Below are 19,085 nucleotides of genomic sequence, written 5' to 3'. Positions count from 1 at the left end.
ACAATCATGAAAGTAAAGGAAAAATAGACAATTCCAAAAAACAAAGGGAAAACCATAGATGTGTAAAGGACTGCATGTGAGCCATCAGAATAAGCTAAATATTATAGATAAAGCACTCCCCCTATAATGCAAAATAATCAGCTAAAACATGCAGGTACAGAAAGGAAATTTGAAAAAAGGGTCAATAAGTCAATACCTGCATGAAACCAACAGAAGTGAAGACAGGAATCATGAAGTTAAGAAAGGGTCTCACTGGGAAAACAGAAAAACCCCAGCAAAGAAAAACAAAACAGAATGGCAAGAGAAACAGCAAATTGACTACAGCCTATAATTAAGTACCCAAAAAAGTATACAACTCCTCGTCTACATTGTGACCCCTAGGGTATTTGGTGTCAAGATCTAAAATAAATCTGGTTTCAAGTTGTCTCAGCTTCAAAATACGGTCACCACCCCTTGGATGAGGAGGTACATGTGCCACAGCCACATTTTCACATCATTGTTATGTTCAGATTTAAAATGTTTTGCCATGGGGTATGTCGGATCAGAGTTCTTAATGGCTCTCAAATGTTGTATAATTCTGAGTTTCAGTTTGCATGTAGTACTGCCAACATACCAACGCAGACAAGGGCAAGCACATAAACAACGAAAGTGGTATCACAATTAATGGATTGACGTATCATTTGCTGTGTTTGTGTAATGGGATGCACAAAAGATTTCTTGGCAATTGTATGTGCACAAGCTTTGCACTCCATGCATTTGGTAAAGCCCGTATGTGAAGCTGGAAGCCAGGTATTAGAACATTGAGTCTTGCCCCCTGGAGGTAAAAAACTGGACACAAGTTTGTCCCTTAAAGAAGGTACTCGTTTGTACGTCAAGGTAGGTCGATTGCCCAAAATGGGCTTCAAGTCATTATCCAAGGTAAAAACATGCCAGTGCCTTTCCACAATTTTACAAATATCATTGGAAGCAGTATCAAATGTGATGATGAGTCGAGGATCATCATTAATGGCAGCCTTGGGACTGGTGTCATACAGTAATGTGTCCCTAGACATTCCACGTGCTCGAAGATATGCCATTTCAATCGTTCTTTTATGATATCCTTGTTTCAAAAAATCCATAGCAGTCTGTGCACAATGATGATCAAAACAAGCAATATTGGAACAATTACGGCGATACCGAATAAATTCACTGTAAGGGATGGATTTTTTGCATGGTGTTGGATGACAGCTGTTCGCATGGAGTGGTAGACCAGTATTGGTTGGTTTCTTATGTAATGCTGTGCTGATGCCTGAATCATCCATCATTACAGTCACATCCAAATACAAAATCTTTGAGTGACTATGGCATTCGGTGAAGCTAAGATTGACTTGATTGTTGTTAATACTTTTGACAAATAGCAGCCAGTCACTTTCGGTACCCTTCCAAATGATAAATACGTCATCTATATACCGCCACCAAGAAATAATTTATTTGTGTAGTTTTATAAAAACTTTACAAAATTATGTATATATATTTGTGAAGGAGTTGAAGATTTAAAAAATATATATAATCATACCTGTAATATGTTTTGTTAGATGCAGATCTTGTTGAATCTGGAAATAGAAATCTTGGACAGTTGCACAGTAGTTTTGTATGAAGATGCCTTTCATTAACAAGAGATATGTACTCTGAGAGTTCAAGTGTACATCTAAAGTGTTGAAGTGAGATGATAGGGTTAGGTGTAGAGGTTTTGGATGTGATTGGTGGATGATTGTGTGACTCTTTGAAAGCAGCCAATGAGGGGTTGTTAAGAACATGAAAGCGGAAAGGGTAGAAAGGCTGCCCATGTGCTAAGAGGTCCACGGACACTGCGGTAGTCCTCGGATGGCACGTGCTGCATTCGGGTCTTTTGTGGATGCCTGGAATGGAAAGGGGACTGTGGGGATTAGCCAATTAGGTCTGTTGGGTGTGGAGTACAGAAAGAGAGGGTTGCAGGAATTGTGTTTGCAGGAGTTGTGAGAGCACTGACAATGGCTACGGTTATGTGTTTGAGAAGGCCGACTGTGTGGATGCTGGGCAACTCTTCAATTCAGTCATTGAAAGTGTATTCTGATAATCATGATAGAAAAATGAAAGAAAAAGAAGATAGAGGCAAAGTCTAATAGGGTGGACCACTGAAAGGGGGGTTACTTTCAGTAATTAAAAACCATTTTAATCTTCATAAATCATAACATCAAACATCATACATCATATTGCCTAAAACCTGTTAAAAAAAACAACACATAAATTGTGGTTGTGGATCAAAACACATTTACAAAGTGCCACCTCAGTGGCCAGGGTATCTCAAACAACATTCAATTGTACAACTTGTTGACCTCTGTTTTTTATATGACTTCAATAAAACCTAGAGTTTCTGCATAACATTTGGTGGTTAGTTGCATCCATTTGTAACTGCATTTCAATTATACAGTATCAGCTCTCAACATGTTTCAGTTCATAGCGGTGATCAATCCAGAACATTCATCAGGAGTAGGACCCTAGTTGTTAAGCTAGCGTTTAGACTGCGCTAGTGTGTTGATTGTGTAAATCGGTGTCTGATAGTACTGTAACCTCCAAACCCTATCAGACAAAACAAACACAAAATCTCTAATGAGTAACTATTTCTCTAAGTACCAGTAATACTCTTGCAATGAGTATATCACCTACTCAGCGTTAAGTAATGTACCTGTAATGGTGATTTAAGAGGGTGAGCCCGTTCAACTGAACGTAGGGAGGGGATATATTTCGTCCTTCCTTCTGCCTGGTAAGTGGGAAAGCATAAAGAATGTATGCTTTAACTTATCTCTAAAACCATCACCAAAAATTGTACAAGCCTAGTGAACTACACAGTACGACAGTCCATCTTGTTCAGAGTGGACCTATATTTTAGGGGTAACTACCCCGGGTTACTCACCTCTTATGTGGAAGGTCAAAATTTGAATATTGTATTCAGGCGTCCAAGTCAGACGTAGGTAGCATTTTTCATATATGCTGCGCAGGATTTAGGTGGTACCCGTGGCAAAAAGATTTATCTAGAGGGAGAGGATACATGCAGTCATGCATCTTGCCCTACGTTTCAACTTGCTTATAAATGTATCGGAGTATAAAAGAAGGAAATAAAGTACCTTAATACTGTATCCGGGCCAAGTCAGCCATAGCGGGCATTTTCAGAGTCACCCGCCGAAATATGCTCGATCAGTGGTATTGCTAAAAAGGGGGAAAAAGCAAATGCACAGATGCCAAATCCTAGTGGTTTGTCTCCTATGGATGGAGTAATACGAACTCGGTGTAGTCCTCAGTTTACAAAATCTTACCCAGCGTTTTGCTAAAGTACGCGCAAGGCGTTCAGTTGTAAGGTGTGGCTGCAGTATCCTAGAGCAGCCGGCGTCTCCACGTGTTGGCAACCATTGTCGTGGTAACGGTTATGCTTATGGGATTCTAAGTGCTTCTACTATTTCGCTGACCTATTATACTTTGCCTCAATCTTCTTTTTCTTTCATGGTCAACCCCCACCCGGGACTAGATAGAGGCAGCACTCTAGCAAATGCTTAATGAGTGCACACCCAGGGTTCCTTCATTATCTAAGGGTGCTGATAATCATGGCATCCTTGGAAATATTGCATTGGCAGAAGTGGAAGTATTGTGGCATGCAGTTTGCGGCTTAAACTGGGCCTTCTGTGAGAGTTTGGCTCACTTTAAATGGGCAGACATTGTGATTGTGCATTGTGGAGGTGACAGTTTGGGGTTTGTGACTCCAGTGTCTTTGCAGGTTGCCCTGAAGGATTTTTTAAAAAGCCTAATGCAACTGTTTTTTGCTGCCAAGATAATTTTTTCTGAAATAAATCCGAGGCAAACATGGAGATATCCAACAAAATATTTTGGTCCCCGAACTGAAGAATCAAGGCAGCTTGCCAATAAAGCTGTAGCTACTTTTTTATATGCTGCAGGAATGTCATCTTTTCAGAACGACAATATCAATTCTGATGGTGAATTTTTTTGTGAAGATGGAGTTCACTTCACAGATGTCGGAAATGCAATTTTCCTTTACAATGTTAGGAATGCATTGAAAAAGTTCCTATAATAACATTCTAAAAGAAGATGTAGCGTGCACAGTACTACTGTACAGAGAAGATAAAAAAGGTGTTTGTTAACAAGCCCCCAAAAAAGGTTCTTTTCAGAGCCACCACTAAAGATTAAATAACTTAAATTGTGTTTAATTCATCCACCCTTTTGAGTGGCCGCAATGTCCACGGACATCGCGGCAGTCCGCGGATGGCACATGCCACATCTGGTTCTTTTAAGGTTGTCTGGTATGGTAAGGGGAGTGCGGAGACTGCGGACAGTCGTGGGTGTCTGCGGACATTGACAGATAAGCCAATCAGGTTTCCTGGGTGTTGTGTACAGGAAGAGAGTGTAGCTGGAGTTTTGTTCATAGGAGTTGAGAGAATATTGGACATGGCCATTGCAATATCTTTCAGCAGACAGTGTTTTTGAATTTGGGGAAGATGTATGCTGAGCCTTGTGGAAAAGCCACAAATCTTGGATTCCATGAATTGGGAGTGTTCTGTTATGGAGTGTGAGGCATGAAGTGGGTGGCCCTGCTCCCATTTTGTCAAAATATGGTTTTAATTGAAACATCCGGACATTATTCTCGTTCATTGTGTTGGGAACAGTTTGGGGAATGTGACTGGAATTGCATTGCAGTTTGCAATGAAGGAGATATTGGGAAAGTTGAAGGAAATGTTCCCTAGTTCCAAAATATTTTTCACCCATTGCCCAGAGAGAGATGTGGATGCATTCGAGTTCATTTGGTCCGCAATTGGAAAAAGCGAGGTGCAAAATCAATAAAGATGTGTGTGCTTCTATTTGAGATGTTGGCATGACATTGTTTCATAATTAGAACATTACATTTCATAGGGCCAAAATGTTTTGGTGAGATGGAGTCCATCTAACTGATGTTGGTAATCAGATTTTTGTGGGAAACATTCTAAATGCTTTGAAGCAGTTTTTGCGAAAGTGAGAAGAAATACTTAAATTCAGTGAATTGTTTTCTTAGTTCAGTTTGTAAAACCAAAAATAAAATACAAATATAAAATCCAAAAACACATAAAAAGGTTCTTTTAAGAGACATCCTTTATGAACCCAAAACAATGAAAATGATTTCAACTGTCCAACGCGGACTCTGCAGGCTGCACAGGGGCCTGTGACCTTTTTCCCCTCTTCTATTTTTTAACAGTGAAAGGTGGCTCCTAAAGGAACAATTTTTTGTATTATTTTGATTTTGTACTTTGTTGGGATTTTTTCAATTTTATTATCAGGAGAGGGAAGTTAAGGTGGGGTAGGGAAGGGATGGACGTGGCACCACCCACAGAGATGGAGGGGCAGGTGGACATGGGAAGATGATTGGTGTGCTTTAAATTTAAGGAAGGGGCACTGTTTCTCGTGTTGCTTAAAAAGCACTGCGAAACCGCTCCCCCCTGCATAGTGGTGTGTCCCAGTACATTCAGAACACTGTGCCCCTTGAAAGGTAAGAATCTACAGCATCCCGTATGACCTGCAAGGTAGCCTGTGGGATCCTCTGCCCCACAGGAGTATGCCGTGTGCTGGTAGGAATGGTAGCACAGAAGAAGGTGGCACAGAGGAAGATAGCCTTTCTCAGTGCCCCTGTTGTCCTTGACTGAGTTTCACCCCATACTCAATGCATTCAACACAGGCAGCCTTTGCCTTTGGGACCCCATCCCCGGTCTCAAAGAACCGCCATACCCAGGACTCACTCCAGATGATGGAGGTAGGTACTTCCACAACCTCATCTTTGTCTTCCTCTTGATCCTCCTCTACATCATCATGCCTTTTCCCCTGTCCAGGACCTCCAGATGGAGATGGTGGTGGTGGTGGGGGTGGTTGGGGAGCTGATGTGGCCATAGGTGATGCCATGACTCTGTCCACAAAGAAAGTTCTGCAAAGTTCTGCAAATCAGATGCTGAAACATGCTCTCCCCTGGATAGCCAGATTGAAAATGAGGAAAAGTAATGGGTGGGTCCGTGCATATTTGTGCTACCTGCGGACTACCAAGGCATAAAAAGTTGCCGGATTAACCAAGAATGGGTCTGGGAGCTATTTAAGGGTAAAGTTTCAACTTGAAACACCCTTGATTGGCGGGAAATGCACTTTTAAACTGTCTGTGGCCATGGACACTGTTCACGGACACCGTTCATGGACACCACCATTATGCTACACGGGTGCCATCACATGATGATGTCTGTGGCCATTTGCGGCCCTGACATCCATCCGTGGACACCCTTCAGGTGGGAATCGCAGGGCTCATGCACTGGATCTCCATAGGACAGGAATGGTCTCCATGGACTAATTAAAAGTGTGTCACACAAAAACGGACATGTCCAGACATCATGGCACTTTTTTGACCTTATCAATGTTAATTAAAACATAATTAACATTGATAAGGTTAAAAAAGTGCCAACAAAAAACACACATTACAAGGCGTGAATTGTGAAACAAATGTAGAATCAAAATAATAAAGACATAAATTGATGATAGGAATCAACATAAAATGTATTCATATAGATAACAAGGTCAGACAAGATACAGATAAATCCATTTCTGAGGAAATTCACAAAAGAGCATACCGTGGTTGTTACTCACTGTGAATTGTGAGTGGGTGCACTTAGCTATAGGGTGTATTCTGCATTACCCTAAAATGCTGTACATGATTCAAAAGTGTTTATGCTTGCAGAATCCTCATACAGGGTACATTTGTCATTACCCTGAATGCTAAGACGATCAATCAATGGCCATGTCTAACAAAACTGCCTATGTGAATGATTAAAATCAGGTGTTTTGACAGTGCCCCTAATTATCTCATGGACATTGGTACACGTTTCGGCGTGACGTGGATGGTGGCATCTTTCAACGCCTTCCTCAGGGCAGGAAGAAGGACCCTTGTGGGGGCAGAAGAAGGTTGGAAATTAATGTGTAAAAATTAGGGTGTTGTGAAACACTAGTAATAACATAATCTTAGATTACAATTACAACTTGCCCTTGATAACATACCACTAATACACTTACCCTGTGTCTTGTGCAGGGATGTGATTTGGTATGGCCACAATTGTGGATACCTCATGGCGGCAAGGGGTGAAGGCCCCTCATTCTGGGTCCACTGTGGCCCTGAGCTGCTGGCAACTGGAGGTAGAGAACCAATCTACATTTTGAAAAGGGGGGGAGCCCTATGTTTAAATAAAATAGGACTCAAGAACACATGCTTGGTGTGTAAACAGCTAGTGGTTACCTTAAAATTAGTGTGAGGCTTGCACATAAATCAGTCAAAAGAAAAGTGGGTCTTGTTTCTCACACTCGGGTAGAGGCAGTCAATGGCACTTCCCTAGTTCCAAATTAATTTAGATTGAGACCCCGCGGTTGGAGGTATACCCTAGACCCAGACAGAAATAGTGTGGCCAAATTAGTGCCTAGAAACTGCTAGGTTTATCGAATCAACATCTACATCTATTCCTGCGTTGGAAATGCTGAGTTTGTCAAGGCAACATCTGCTTCAAGAGATATGGGAGCCATAAGGAGCTACTCTATATGCAGTAAAACTTGCATATATCAAGTGACAGCGATCACATTTTTCAATGGATGATTTCATCCCTGAAAATATCTGGTCTGCGTGTGCACGTGAATGGTCAAAGTGGCAGGCAGAGTTATCTTACATGGCCACACTGGCCTACATTAGTGCACCCAGTCTGGACATGTTTTCCTACTGTGGCATGACATTTTCTTTACTGGCAAAGCTGGCAGGAATGTGTTTGTAAATGGTAGTACTAGCAAATATTTGGGCAAAGGCTGTGAGGAGTTGCCATCTGGCATGGGTAACTGGCCTTTTTTAATTTGTATTTATTAATGCAATGATGTTAGTAATTCCATCTCAGAAAGGGTAATATGCTTATTAGTTCTCCGTTTCATAAGCGTCATTCCAAAAGCATAGTGTACATCTGAGCCATGCTGGATCAGTCCCCTGATATGCAGCCCCTGCTCTGCCATGGCATAGAGCAGGTTCAGGTCACAGGTGCCCTCTTGACAGGTGCAGTGACAGCTAAGTCACTGAAGCACAGGGGCTGCATTCAAGATATGCACCTCTATTCATAAACTACATAAATATGAGAGTTACTACCCTGGTGGCAGTTGTAAACTTTCAATATTAGCCATATCTTTGTTAGGGTATGGTAGGGTATGGTGGCTAGCATATCTCATACTTATTACAGCCACATCCATTTGATATCATATATGTGTAAGAATTGTGAGATCAATTTAGCTGTGGAAGGGTTATGCGTATTCTGGTCAGTCAGGCCCTGCCAGGTGACAGGGCAGGAGATTGGATGGCTGTGTCTCTCTTTTTCATCCTTTGTGAGGGTGGGTAACATCTCTTCAGTGAGCCAGCCTTCCAGCAGGAGCATGGCTGGGAAGGAGGGATCAAGGGCTACACCCATGCCAAAAAGAATAGCCGCACACCATGATGCTACATACCAAAAGGGCCTTTGATGCTATTGATAAGCAAAGTGGGAAGAGTTGGTGTGGACAGGGGTAGCTTAGACCATCTGGAAGAAGGTCCCTTCATCTTTTTTCGCTATAAATCTCTCTTCCTTCAAGTCTCCACCACTGTCTTTAACACAGAGCACTTGTTCTAAAAACACTGATTGGATTGGACCCCTAAAGCAGACTTGCTTTAGTCCAACGACCGGTGGGTTTGTGCCTTTAAATGAAGGGTTCTCCCAGTCCATCTCTGATTCACTCTTGGAAAAACACATTTGCAAGAATTAATTTGGACCTTTTGAAAGAGGTGATCTTTCCAAAGCCATCAATAACTGAGGAGCAGTCTAAGGAAGACACATGCTCTGCTCCCTATCCTTTCCCAGGGCACATTTGGGGGTGGCTCTTGCTGTGGACCAGGACCTGTCACTCTGCACCAAACATCCGTAAGGTTGGGGGAGTAGACCCTGAAAAGACTCATCCTGTCCTAGAACCCCTGGAGTGGGTGTCATAGCATCAGAAGGACCAGATCAACTAAGGCTTCCTGTTCTGCCACATTGTACCAGTCAAACAGCATTCAAACCATGTTTGCTGCATCTCAAACTAGAGGGACCCACTGGTGCTTCTTTTTGCACTCCATATAAGACTCCACGTTTGGCTGGAGATTCTTTATTATATTAGCAAACTCCTTTCTTCATTGCATCCCAAATGCTTTAAAAAAGCCCTTTTTTAAACGCAGACCGCGGCGAGGACAATTTTCGTGCGCAGATCACCGCGAAAATTGCCATTGGGCTCGTTGAAGGTGAACAGCCCCAACTTAATACATTGAAAGATTCTTTGCATAATTTGTCAAGGAAATAGAAGTACTTACAAGGTAGCAAGTATGATAATACCCAAAGCATTTGGGCTGCAATGAAGTAAGGAGTTTGCTAATATAATAAACAATCTCCAGCCAAACGTGGAGTCTTATATATATATATTTCTAGATATTCTTGTGTATAATGGAGTTAACAAGAAGACACTATAAATCTGTTTCCATAAATTGGATGCCATTTGAGGAAAAGGAGACCAAAATTATGGAAATAAGGATGTTTTGTCCACAAAGAGTTTACGTTTTATTTAATTTATTTTTTTATTCTTGCATTTGTAGTTTAGAGCAAACCTTACACAGCATAGAAACATTTACAAATCGGACTTCAATCCATACACAAAACAAACAGAGAATTAAACATTAGCAGTCAATTGATCTAAAATAATTTTCAAAAAATGTTTTAAAGCTAAAATCAATGAAACATTCATCCCCCACATTAACCTACAACAGAACAGATTGATTGAAGTTCTGAGTTGTCACCGCCTTTGCCCTTAAAATAGCATGACTTATTATTAACAAAATACGGACAGACAATGACCCAATGTTTCAAAGTTTCTGTTGAGTTGGCATCATTGCAAAATCTGCAGTTTGATGGATTACCAAGCAGTTCCAGTGGTTTATTCTTTCCCTTGTGTCGAACTGGTTCAGCCTAATGTGTAGATCATTTGCACATGCTTTGTTACATGGAAAATGTTGTAAATACACTGGAATACACTCTCTCGCATGAGAGAACTGAGAGTATTCCACGTATGTGGCATATGTACCAATAGGATCTACCGTTTCATCCCAATCTGACCTAAACAGACTTCTTTTTACAACCCCTGGTCGCTGTATTAAATCCAACTAAAATGCCCCAATTGAAATGAATGTGCCTTGCATCCTAGAATTATAGGAATTAACAGAGGCAATTGTTTCCTCCTTCATAACTCGATTTAGATCCACGTACAGTGAGTTCTCTAGGGGATAATGAAGTTTCTTGTAGGTCAGCAATTGCTTACACACAAAACGTGTCTTCAGGGAGGACAGGCATAGTTAGTGTCTGATCACTCATTTGGGATAAACAAGCATAAGCACAGAACCTCCTTCAACAGTTTGCCTTGTATTGTGTTCAGCAAGTTCCCCAGATCATGGCAATAATATTATAGAGACTTAATCAAGCAATGTTTCCAAGACATTTGCTACTGCATGTATTAAGTAGCCTTGCTACCAGATTTACTCTATTAAAACAAGATTACATACATTACCATTGCCTATCAAAGCAATCATTGACATCTAGCTACCACCTATACAAATCCTGCACTGTGGTTAAAAAAAGACAAATATCAGGTTGGGTACCCAAAACAAATCACTGCTCACGTGCTTAACAGTACACAGCTGTATCCTGGCTCGTAGGCTGCTTATTGTTGCTTTTGTATTGGCAGGGTTACCCGGGTTACTCTGACCTCTCTTAGGGCCACTTGGCAGGTGTCAGCGTCCCAGGAAGTTCTGACAGGCACTGAAGGTGTGTTTGATGACCACTCAGAGTCTGGGTTTTCCTTGCAGGTCCAGCGGGTTCTTTTATGTTCAGCAGCAGTCAGCTAGGCTTCTGCTGTTCTTGACTGACTGTGGGTTCATGTGGCAGGACTAGCATCCGCTGCATGCCATCGTTTTAACATTAGAGATAATGGTTTCCAAGGAGGTGAAACTCACAGGCCATAATGAAATTTATCTTGTTTAATCGTGAGGAAATAAAAAATGAGGGTTTGAAGCTGTTTACTTTTGATTGTGAGTCGGAGTCCATACTATTCTTAGAAACACCGGGCAAGGGTATTGAAAAGATCGAAGAAGCAGGTAGGCCTTGTACGCAATCCGAAGCAGGTTTGGAAGGAGGAATGTTGGAAATATTGAAATTTGTAGCCAATACAAAAGGGCTACCGTGGTTGGAACCTATGCTTTCGGCAATTTTATGTCCAAAAGCATCCATTCCTGCCAAATAGCCATTCAACAATATGAATATGCAAATTATATCTTGGAACTCTTGTGGATATGTAAACTTAATGAAGTGGCACTCTGCTTTAACCTATGTAGACCAACCAACAATAATAATGGTACAAGAAACGATGAAAACTGAGCCATTCGTGATTCCTGGTTACTTAACTTTTTCTTCACCTGCAAGGAGATCTCTGCTCGGGCGTCCATCTGATGTTTGGAGTTCAGATATCCTTGCAGGCTCAAGCGGAGTTGGTTTGGGAATCTGCCAGTATATTGGGGATCCATCTTATTATACCCTCACTTAGATACTCCTCACTCATGATAATTTCCCTATACTGGAATCCAGCCGCCTCCTCAGTTGAAGAGATGTTGGACGAACTAGATGCATGCTTATTATATATATCTGGCAGATACCAGACTTGTGAAATCATTATAGGCGGTGACTTTAATTGTGATTGTAGAGATTTGACTGAAACCCATGAATTTAAATCGTCCACTCTTTCTCGCAGTAGAGGAGTTAAATTTAGAGAACTCCTCACAGAGTGGGATATGGATTTAATGGTGAGAAATGATATGAAACTTGGAAAAACATGGGCAAGAGGCACGATGTATTCAACGATAGATTATATATATGTATCCCACAATCTTATCATGCGTATGGCACCGCTAGTAATAGGACAGATTGAGATTGGACATCATGCACAACTTTCTACTTTTATTCAATTGAAATGTCATTCGCTTATGCCAAATATAACCTTGGCAGTGGTCGAAACTGATCGTTCTCTGCATTCCAGAGATGGAATCGAGGGACCTGTAACTTTGTTGTTAAACAAATATCTTCAGAGATTGAGAGGATTAGACGAGCAGGGGGAAATTATGAAAATACACTGTGCACGCATTAATCCGATATAGTTGCCACAGCACTTGAGCGGTTTTCCAAAATACAAAATAATGTGAAACATGCACATCCATATGATCACACATGTAAACTATTAAAAAGGGATAAGAATAGGGCGTTGAGATATTTAAAGAAAAGCAACTCGGGCATCGAAGATAGCAAGGCAAGGAGGAATAGAATTTTATCAGCATACAAACACAATTTGAGATCTGCTCGTATTTCAAGATATAACGAGGTGAATTGTACATTAATTCGCGCCATTCTGGCTCATGACACACAAGTAATTTGGCGCACCTTGAAAGCTGATAATAAATGTGTGGCACTGTTCTCGTTGAATTGTATTCCCGAGCAGACATGGCAAACATTTATAAAGGTTAAATATCAACTGCCTTGCAAATTTCGTTTTGTCCCAGATGTTTCTCTAGAATATTCTAATATCCCAAGGCTGAAGTGGAACTGCAGTGATATTATTTGGGCAATTTCCAGGTTGTCATACTCAAAAGCTGCAGGACCTGATGGTCTTCCCCCATGTCTTTATAAGGCGGATCCAGTGTTGTGGGCTGGCATTATAAATAATAAGTTCGACTCTATCATCAGGTCCGGGGAGGTTCCACCTTCATGGCTAACTGCTAATATAGTAGCCATATTTAAAAAGGGTGATCCATCTCGCCCAGAGAATTATCGTCCAATATCATTAATTGATACTGAGGCTAAGATTTTTTCAATCCTTCTCTTATATGATTTAGAGAAAGTAATTGGGGTCAATGACATGTACTTGAAATACCAAACTGGATTTAGGAAGAACATGAGCACAACCCTAAACGCTTTTATTATGTTGCGTGTTATTGCTGGAGCAAAAGAAAAGAATTCTAATCCTGTCTATATAGCAATGATCGATATGAGCTCAGCTTTCGACACGGTTATCCGCAATTTATTGTGGAAGAAAATGACGAAGATAGGGATTCCAACTGTGCTGATGTATTGGATCATTAAGTTGCACAAGAATACATCGTACAGAATAAGAATTTCACCAGAAGGTGGCACTACTGCTCCTATATGCACAACAATTGGTTTGAAACAGGGTTGTAACCTCACGGCCACCCTGTTTAACTTATACCTATCTGACCTGGGTGAGAACTGGGAAAATCGGAATTTGTTTTCTGTCAAAGTGGGGAGTATTCAGTTGAAATGGATTGCATTTGCTGACGATATTATTTTGTTTGACCCTACCCTGGTAGGGCTTCAAACTAAACTCTCATTATTTGAGACTTTTGCAAAAGCACATAACTTGACACCTAACCCAGCGAAAACTGCCATTATGACCTTTGGAGTTAAATCAAAAAGAGGCAATCTTAGATGGCAAATATTGCATACACAAATTCATTGTGTGAATAATGCTATCTATCTAGGGTATTATTTATCAGCCCTCAACGCCATTAACTCTTGGTCTACTATCATTACAAATAAAACTCACCCACTATTATCTCAAATGAAAAGGATCTTTATCAAATATTGCAAATTCTCTTTAATCCCGCTAATAGATTTTATGACATTGAAAATTGAAAGTGTCATATTGTATACACTAGATATTTGTCTATGTGATATGACAATCACGCTTGATAGTTTACAGGGCTCTCTTTTGAAATCTGCAATGTTTCTTCCAATGTTGGTTCCAAATGCCATTATTCGACATGAATTGGGGCTGGTTTCACTCTCAACTCGATGGAAATGGAGACAGTTGTCCAATTACATTAAGATTCATTATCCTCCAACAAATTCACTGTATATGGACTTGAACAAAATGTTGGGTTCTCAAACTTCTAAATCTTTTTTTAACTATCAATTGAAAATGCAACAAATCTTAGACAATGTAAATATAACTGTTGAGGATATACAATATCGTCCTGGTTTTGCTAAGAAAAAACTCTTTGAAATGGATTGGTGTATAACAATTGATTTAATTAAGACCTATGGGCTATATAACGAATATGGTCTATATGTCAAACAGCGCATTCCACGATACGATCATGTCTTGTTATTTACTTGTGAAAATATCCGAAAGGTATATATTCGCTTTAGACTGAACCTATACCATACAAGAGAAAGAACTAAGAACTGGGAAATGAATAAATCAAATAATTGTGTGGGATGTCGATTTGTTGAATGTAATGAATCCTATGAAACGTTGAAACACCTTAAACTGTATTGTCCGCATTTTAAGAACATAAGGACACTTAAATTGATGAAATTCGTGAAGATTGAATTTGAGGACTGCCTTGACGTTTTGTGGTCCAGAATGATGCAGGGATTACATAAACCCTTAATATATGAGTTGGCAAGTTTTTGAAAGCATATTGAGAATGAATTAGAGCTATTTTTGTAGTTGCAATGATTGATTTAATGATTATCTGTAAGATTTTAAAGATTTTAAATTTTGTAAAGGTTCTACATGAAATGTTTTATGTATTTTGAACCAAATGCAAATAAAAAAAAAAAAAGAAACTCACATTTCATTGGTCTCGACTGACTCCAATTGAGCCCAGATTTGGACAATATGATTCCAAGATGTGCCTGAAGGCTTGAAACTGGGAAACGCGGGTCTCGATTGGTGCATACACGTGGTGGGTTATACAGGTTTTACAGGTTGAACAGCTGTTTGTACAGTCTAAGTACAAGCTCAAGGATACATGTATGTTTAATGTTCCAATGTTGTGACCTCTGTTTAATTTCCTTACCTTTAAAATTGCCATGGACAAGTATGCCCATCCTTTTTGTATAGACTTGCATAATACCTTGGCACTTAAGGGGTTAAACTATGGACCCAACTCTCCCAATTGCTGAAAAATTCTGCAATAGGGACCTCAGCATTAGTTCATGGTTCTACTGCCTCTACCGGCTTTCTGAGAGGATGACATAAAAAAGATCCTGAGTCCTCACTGGAATGCGTATCCCTGGCACAGCCCACGTCCCCAAAGCCACCTTACGGGTATAATATCGCCATGAGGTAAATCATTGCACATCCCTCCGCCCAATCTCCATCTTTTGCGTACCAATTGTAATGGAGCCTCGTGAGATGGCACACTTTCCTCATAAACCCCTTTCCCTGCAATAAGATTATTCCAAATAGGGCCAGTCAATAAGTTGGGGAAACTCGTCAGAGGGAGGGGCTCTTTGCATAAGGACTCAATGTGCTGCGGCCAGACAATGGATTAAGCCAAGAAGTGTGCATACCTTTTTTCACAGTGGACCAAATAGATGAATTGATAAAGACAATTCGGAGTGCAGCCTTGTTTAGTTTTTAAGGTGTCTAGTACATTTTCATTTGTTGGAGGAATGCGGTTAGGTGCAAAAAACTAAGGGCCTGATTCACAGAAGCATTTTATAATGGCGCAATCCAGTAGGAAAACGTTGTGTGAATTAGGCTCAAAGGGCGCTGTACCCATTTCGTTAGCACGTTTATTGTCTAAGTCCTGAAAGCAAGGAAAAATAAATGCCACCTGTAACATATTAAATCATTTTGTGCAGCTCATTGTGATGTTAAACATGACGTTTTCATTTGGTCACAGCGTTCCTCCTTCATGAATCAATGAGATCTTCCCGTGCACACCACTACATCAGCCATGCTGGCTAAAGAGGAGACACTGTAAGATACCCCAGATGTTTAGCAATCAAGTGTCATCCCCCAGGGATCTGAATTTGATTACTTTAGCATTAGATTTTCTACAAGACTAACGGGTAATTCCCATATTGCTAAGCAACTCCCAAGGATGAAACAAGCTTTAGGAGGTGTCACAAGATTCATGAGAATGTATAAGCTACAACCATTGAATGTGATTCTATTTGATGAAAACTAAAGTTTTTATAGCAATATATGGGGCCACCTTGTGGGGCTTTTCTATGGCCATAATGACGAGGAACCTGGGCCGGTGGTAACGGCCTGGGCCTGAGTTACTAGGCCCGAGGGAAGCGCTGCATATGTTCGACTATTTAGAGAGGCGGTAGAGTTAGGAATTAATAACACCTGCCAATTGGAGATATCTTTTGTTTGCAACAAACAAAATCGAGGATTATCTTTTATCGATCAACATGCTAAAAGACAGATGTTTAAACTCTAGAGCACGTTTTAATTCTTCCTTTAGGACAGTCACTGCACAATGGGCGGGCAGTAATATGGAACACACATGCATTAAGCGCCCGCTGTGTGTGAGTACTTGCTGCACTTCATATTCGTTTGCAAAGCTTAATTTCATGTTAGAGCAAGAACAATTGTGCCTGTGTTGTGAGGGGCCGATTTCACACATTGCCACCCGGCCATATGTTTGTTATCTTCTAAGGCAGGGGTCTGCAACCTATGACTCTCCAGATATTTTGGACTACGACTCCTATGATCATCACCTTTGACTATGCTGGGATTTGTAGTCCAAAACATCTGTAGAGCCAAAGGTTAAAGATCACTGTACTAAGAGCTACTGTACTGGTGATAGCTGACCACTACTGTCATATCTACGGTAGACTCTAAGAATAAGGAATGGTAATGCATTATCTGTATTTGGTGTCTTAATCCTTTGTGCTGTATCTTGTATTTTTATATTTATGAAATGTTTTTATCTGTTTGATGGAATTTCATACCGGAATGAACTTGATTTGATTTGAAGTTTTCAGAAAAGCCTGTTCTAAGGACATATGCATACATCACTGGATCCAACACATGCTAGACAGAAAACATTCATGTAAGGTAATTTAAACTTGTTGGCTTGATTTTTTAAATCAACAGACACACATCTGGAAGGCCTACCCAAATTTGAACTCTCTCTGGTGAAGGTGATACAATGTACTTTATAGGAAATGCGCTTTAAATATGTTCTAATGACGAAAACAAAAGTCTTGGAACCAAATGCAAATGCCATATGCAGCTAAAGTATGGCATAGGTCAATTACATATCTAGAAGTTTTTCAATGTTAATGACCTAGGGGAGTCTACTCAACCATGACACGTGATAATATGTGCAAGCCTGTGCTGATATGGGCAAATCAGAGGATGCTTGGCAATGATCGTCGCGACAGCTGGGAGGGTTACAAAGTAAGAGTGCATATTGAAGAGCTGTGTTCTTATTTATTTCTTCCAGAAACCAGTCAGCATGATTCTGAACACCCTCGAGGCATCTGGGGAAGCGATTTACAAGAAACGGGGAATGTTCTATAACGCACCGAATGGCTCCTCTGGTGGTTGAGGTCACTTGTAGGGAATGGCCAATAATCTTTATAGCAGCTGCATTGCGGGGGCGTAGATAGATAATATGAAACATCAGATTTATTTAGCAAAATGCAATTTTGGCATTCAGTTGACAGAAATATACTATACATCTGCTGATGTTCATCTCTAGTTGCCAGGAAAGCATATTGACTTACTTCCATTTTAGTATACACTTTAAACTTGTTCATTGGTGTAGTTTTATATAAATAACTTCATGTATGAAATAGGAAACTCTATCTTTCAGTTGTTTCATTGAAAATATTGTCACTTTGTGGTCTAGTCTATCAATGGCTGTCATTTTTAATTAAGCTTTATAGCCCAAGACCTCAGGCTGTACTGGGAGTTATGGGCTTTGAAGACAAGTTAAAAGCCTGAGCGCAGGGTCCATAACTCTTGGTATGGGCCGAGTGCATGGTCTATACAGCTATTATGTCCCTTAAAAAAAGACTATCTGCTGGAGTGGTTGCTGGGAACCTACTATTTCCCTGCACCCACGTACATGCAGAGAAGGGTAAGGCTTAGAAAAAATGGAGCCGCGCCTGCCAGGTGCGGGCTGGGGAAGGCTGCAGGTAGTAAGGCGGGAGGATGGCTGCCACCACCCTAACAATGTAAAGAGTGGCGGGAGGAAGTGGGTGATTTCATGTGCCTGGGATGCATCTGTCGGGTGCAGCCCGGGCAACGAGGAGACCAGCACTGTCAGAGGGGCCTCTGCTCCCCACCCTAAGCAGGTAAGGAGCAGGGGAAGATGGCGATGATTGAGGTGCCTGGGCTGTGTCTATCAGGTGTGGCCTGGGAAAAGAGGAGAGCCACACTGAGAGCATGGCTGTCAATGTGGTGCTCCCATGAAGAGAGGGAGCAACGTGCTGAGAGCCATGGCTGCCAAGATGGTGCTTGGGGGCTGAGAGGGAGCACTGTGCTAAGAGCAATGCACCGCTGGCAGCCAGTCAGCCCGGTGCTCCCTCTCATCATTGGAGCACCTCACTGAAAGCCATGCAGCGCTGGCGGCACGGTTGTGAGTGGCACTCCCATGATGAGAGGGAGCACTGCGCTCAGAGCCATGCCTCCAGCTCGGCGAGCCCTGAGGAATGGCAAAGCTTCCCTCATTGGGCAGTTTTTAAACTATATGGATTTTCCAAGCGATATAATATGCCTGAACTACACTAATAAACTATTTTAGATAAAGGAATTAATTATCAGTGGGACATGGAAAGGGGGCAAGGCAACTGCAGGCCAATTTCTTCAAATCAAAAATACTAATTTTTCTTACACTGGAACATCATAGTTTGTGAAATGTTACAGCCGCAACCCCCCCCCCCCTTGTCCAGTACCAAAAGGTTATAAACTAAAAAAAGTTAGGATGGACTAAAATGTCCAGACTCATGACAAACACCTTATCTTTCTTGCCTATACCTATGTATCTGCATTGAATATAATGGCTCAGCGCATGTCCTCACATCAATCTGCCCATATTGATTGTTCTGATCTTTGTTGCCATGTTGTATCTGCACCATTACCTAGGGAATGGCTTTGAA

The sequence above is a fragment of the Ambystoma mexicanum genome, chromosome 7q (assembly GCF_040938575.1).
Source record: "Ambystoma mexicanum isolate Mex_15411 chromosome 7q, UKY_AmexF1_1, whole genome shotgun sequence".
Classification (NCBI taxonomy): Eukaryota; Metazoa; Chordata; class Amphibia; order Caudata; family Ambystomatidae; genus Ambystoma; species Ambystoma mexicanum.
Note: the sequence above shows the minus strand (reverse complement) of the source record.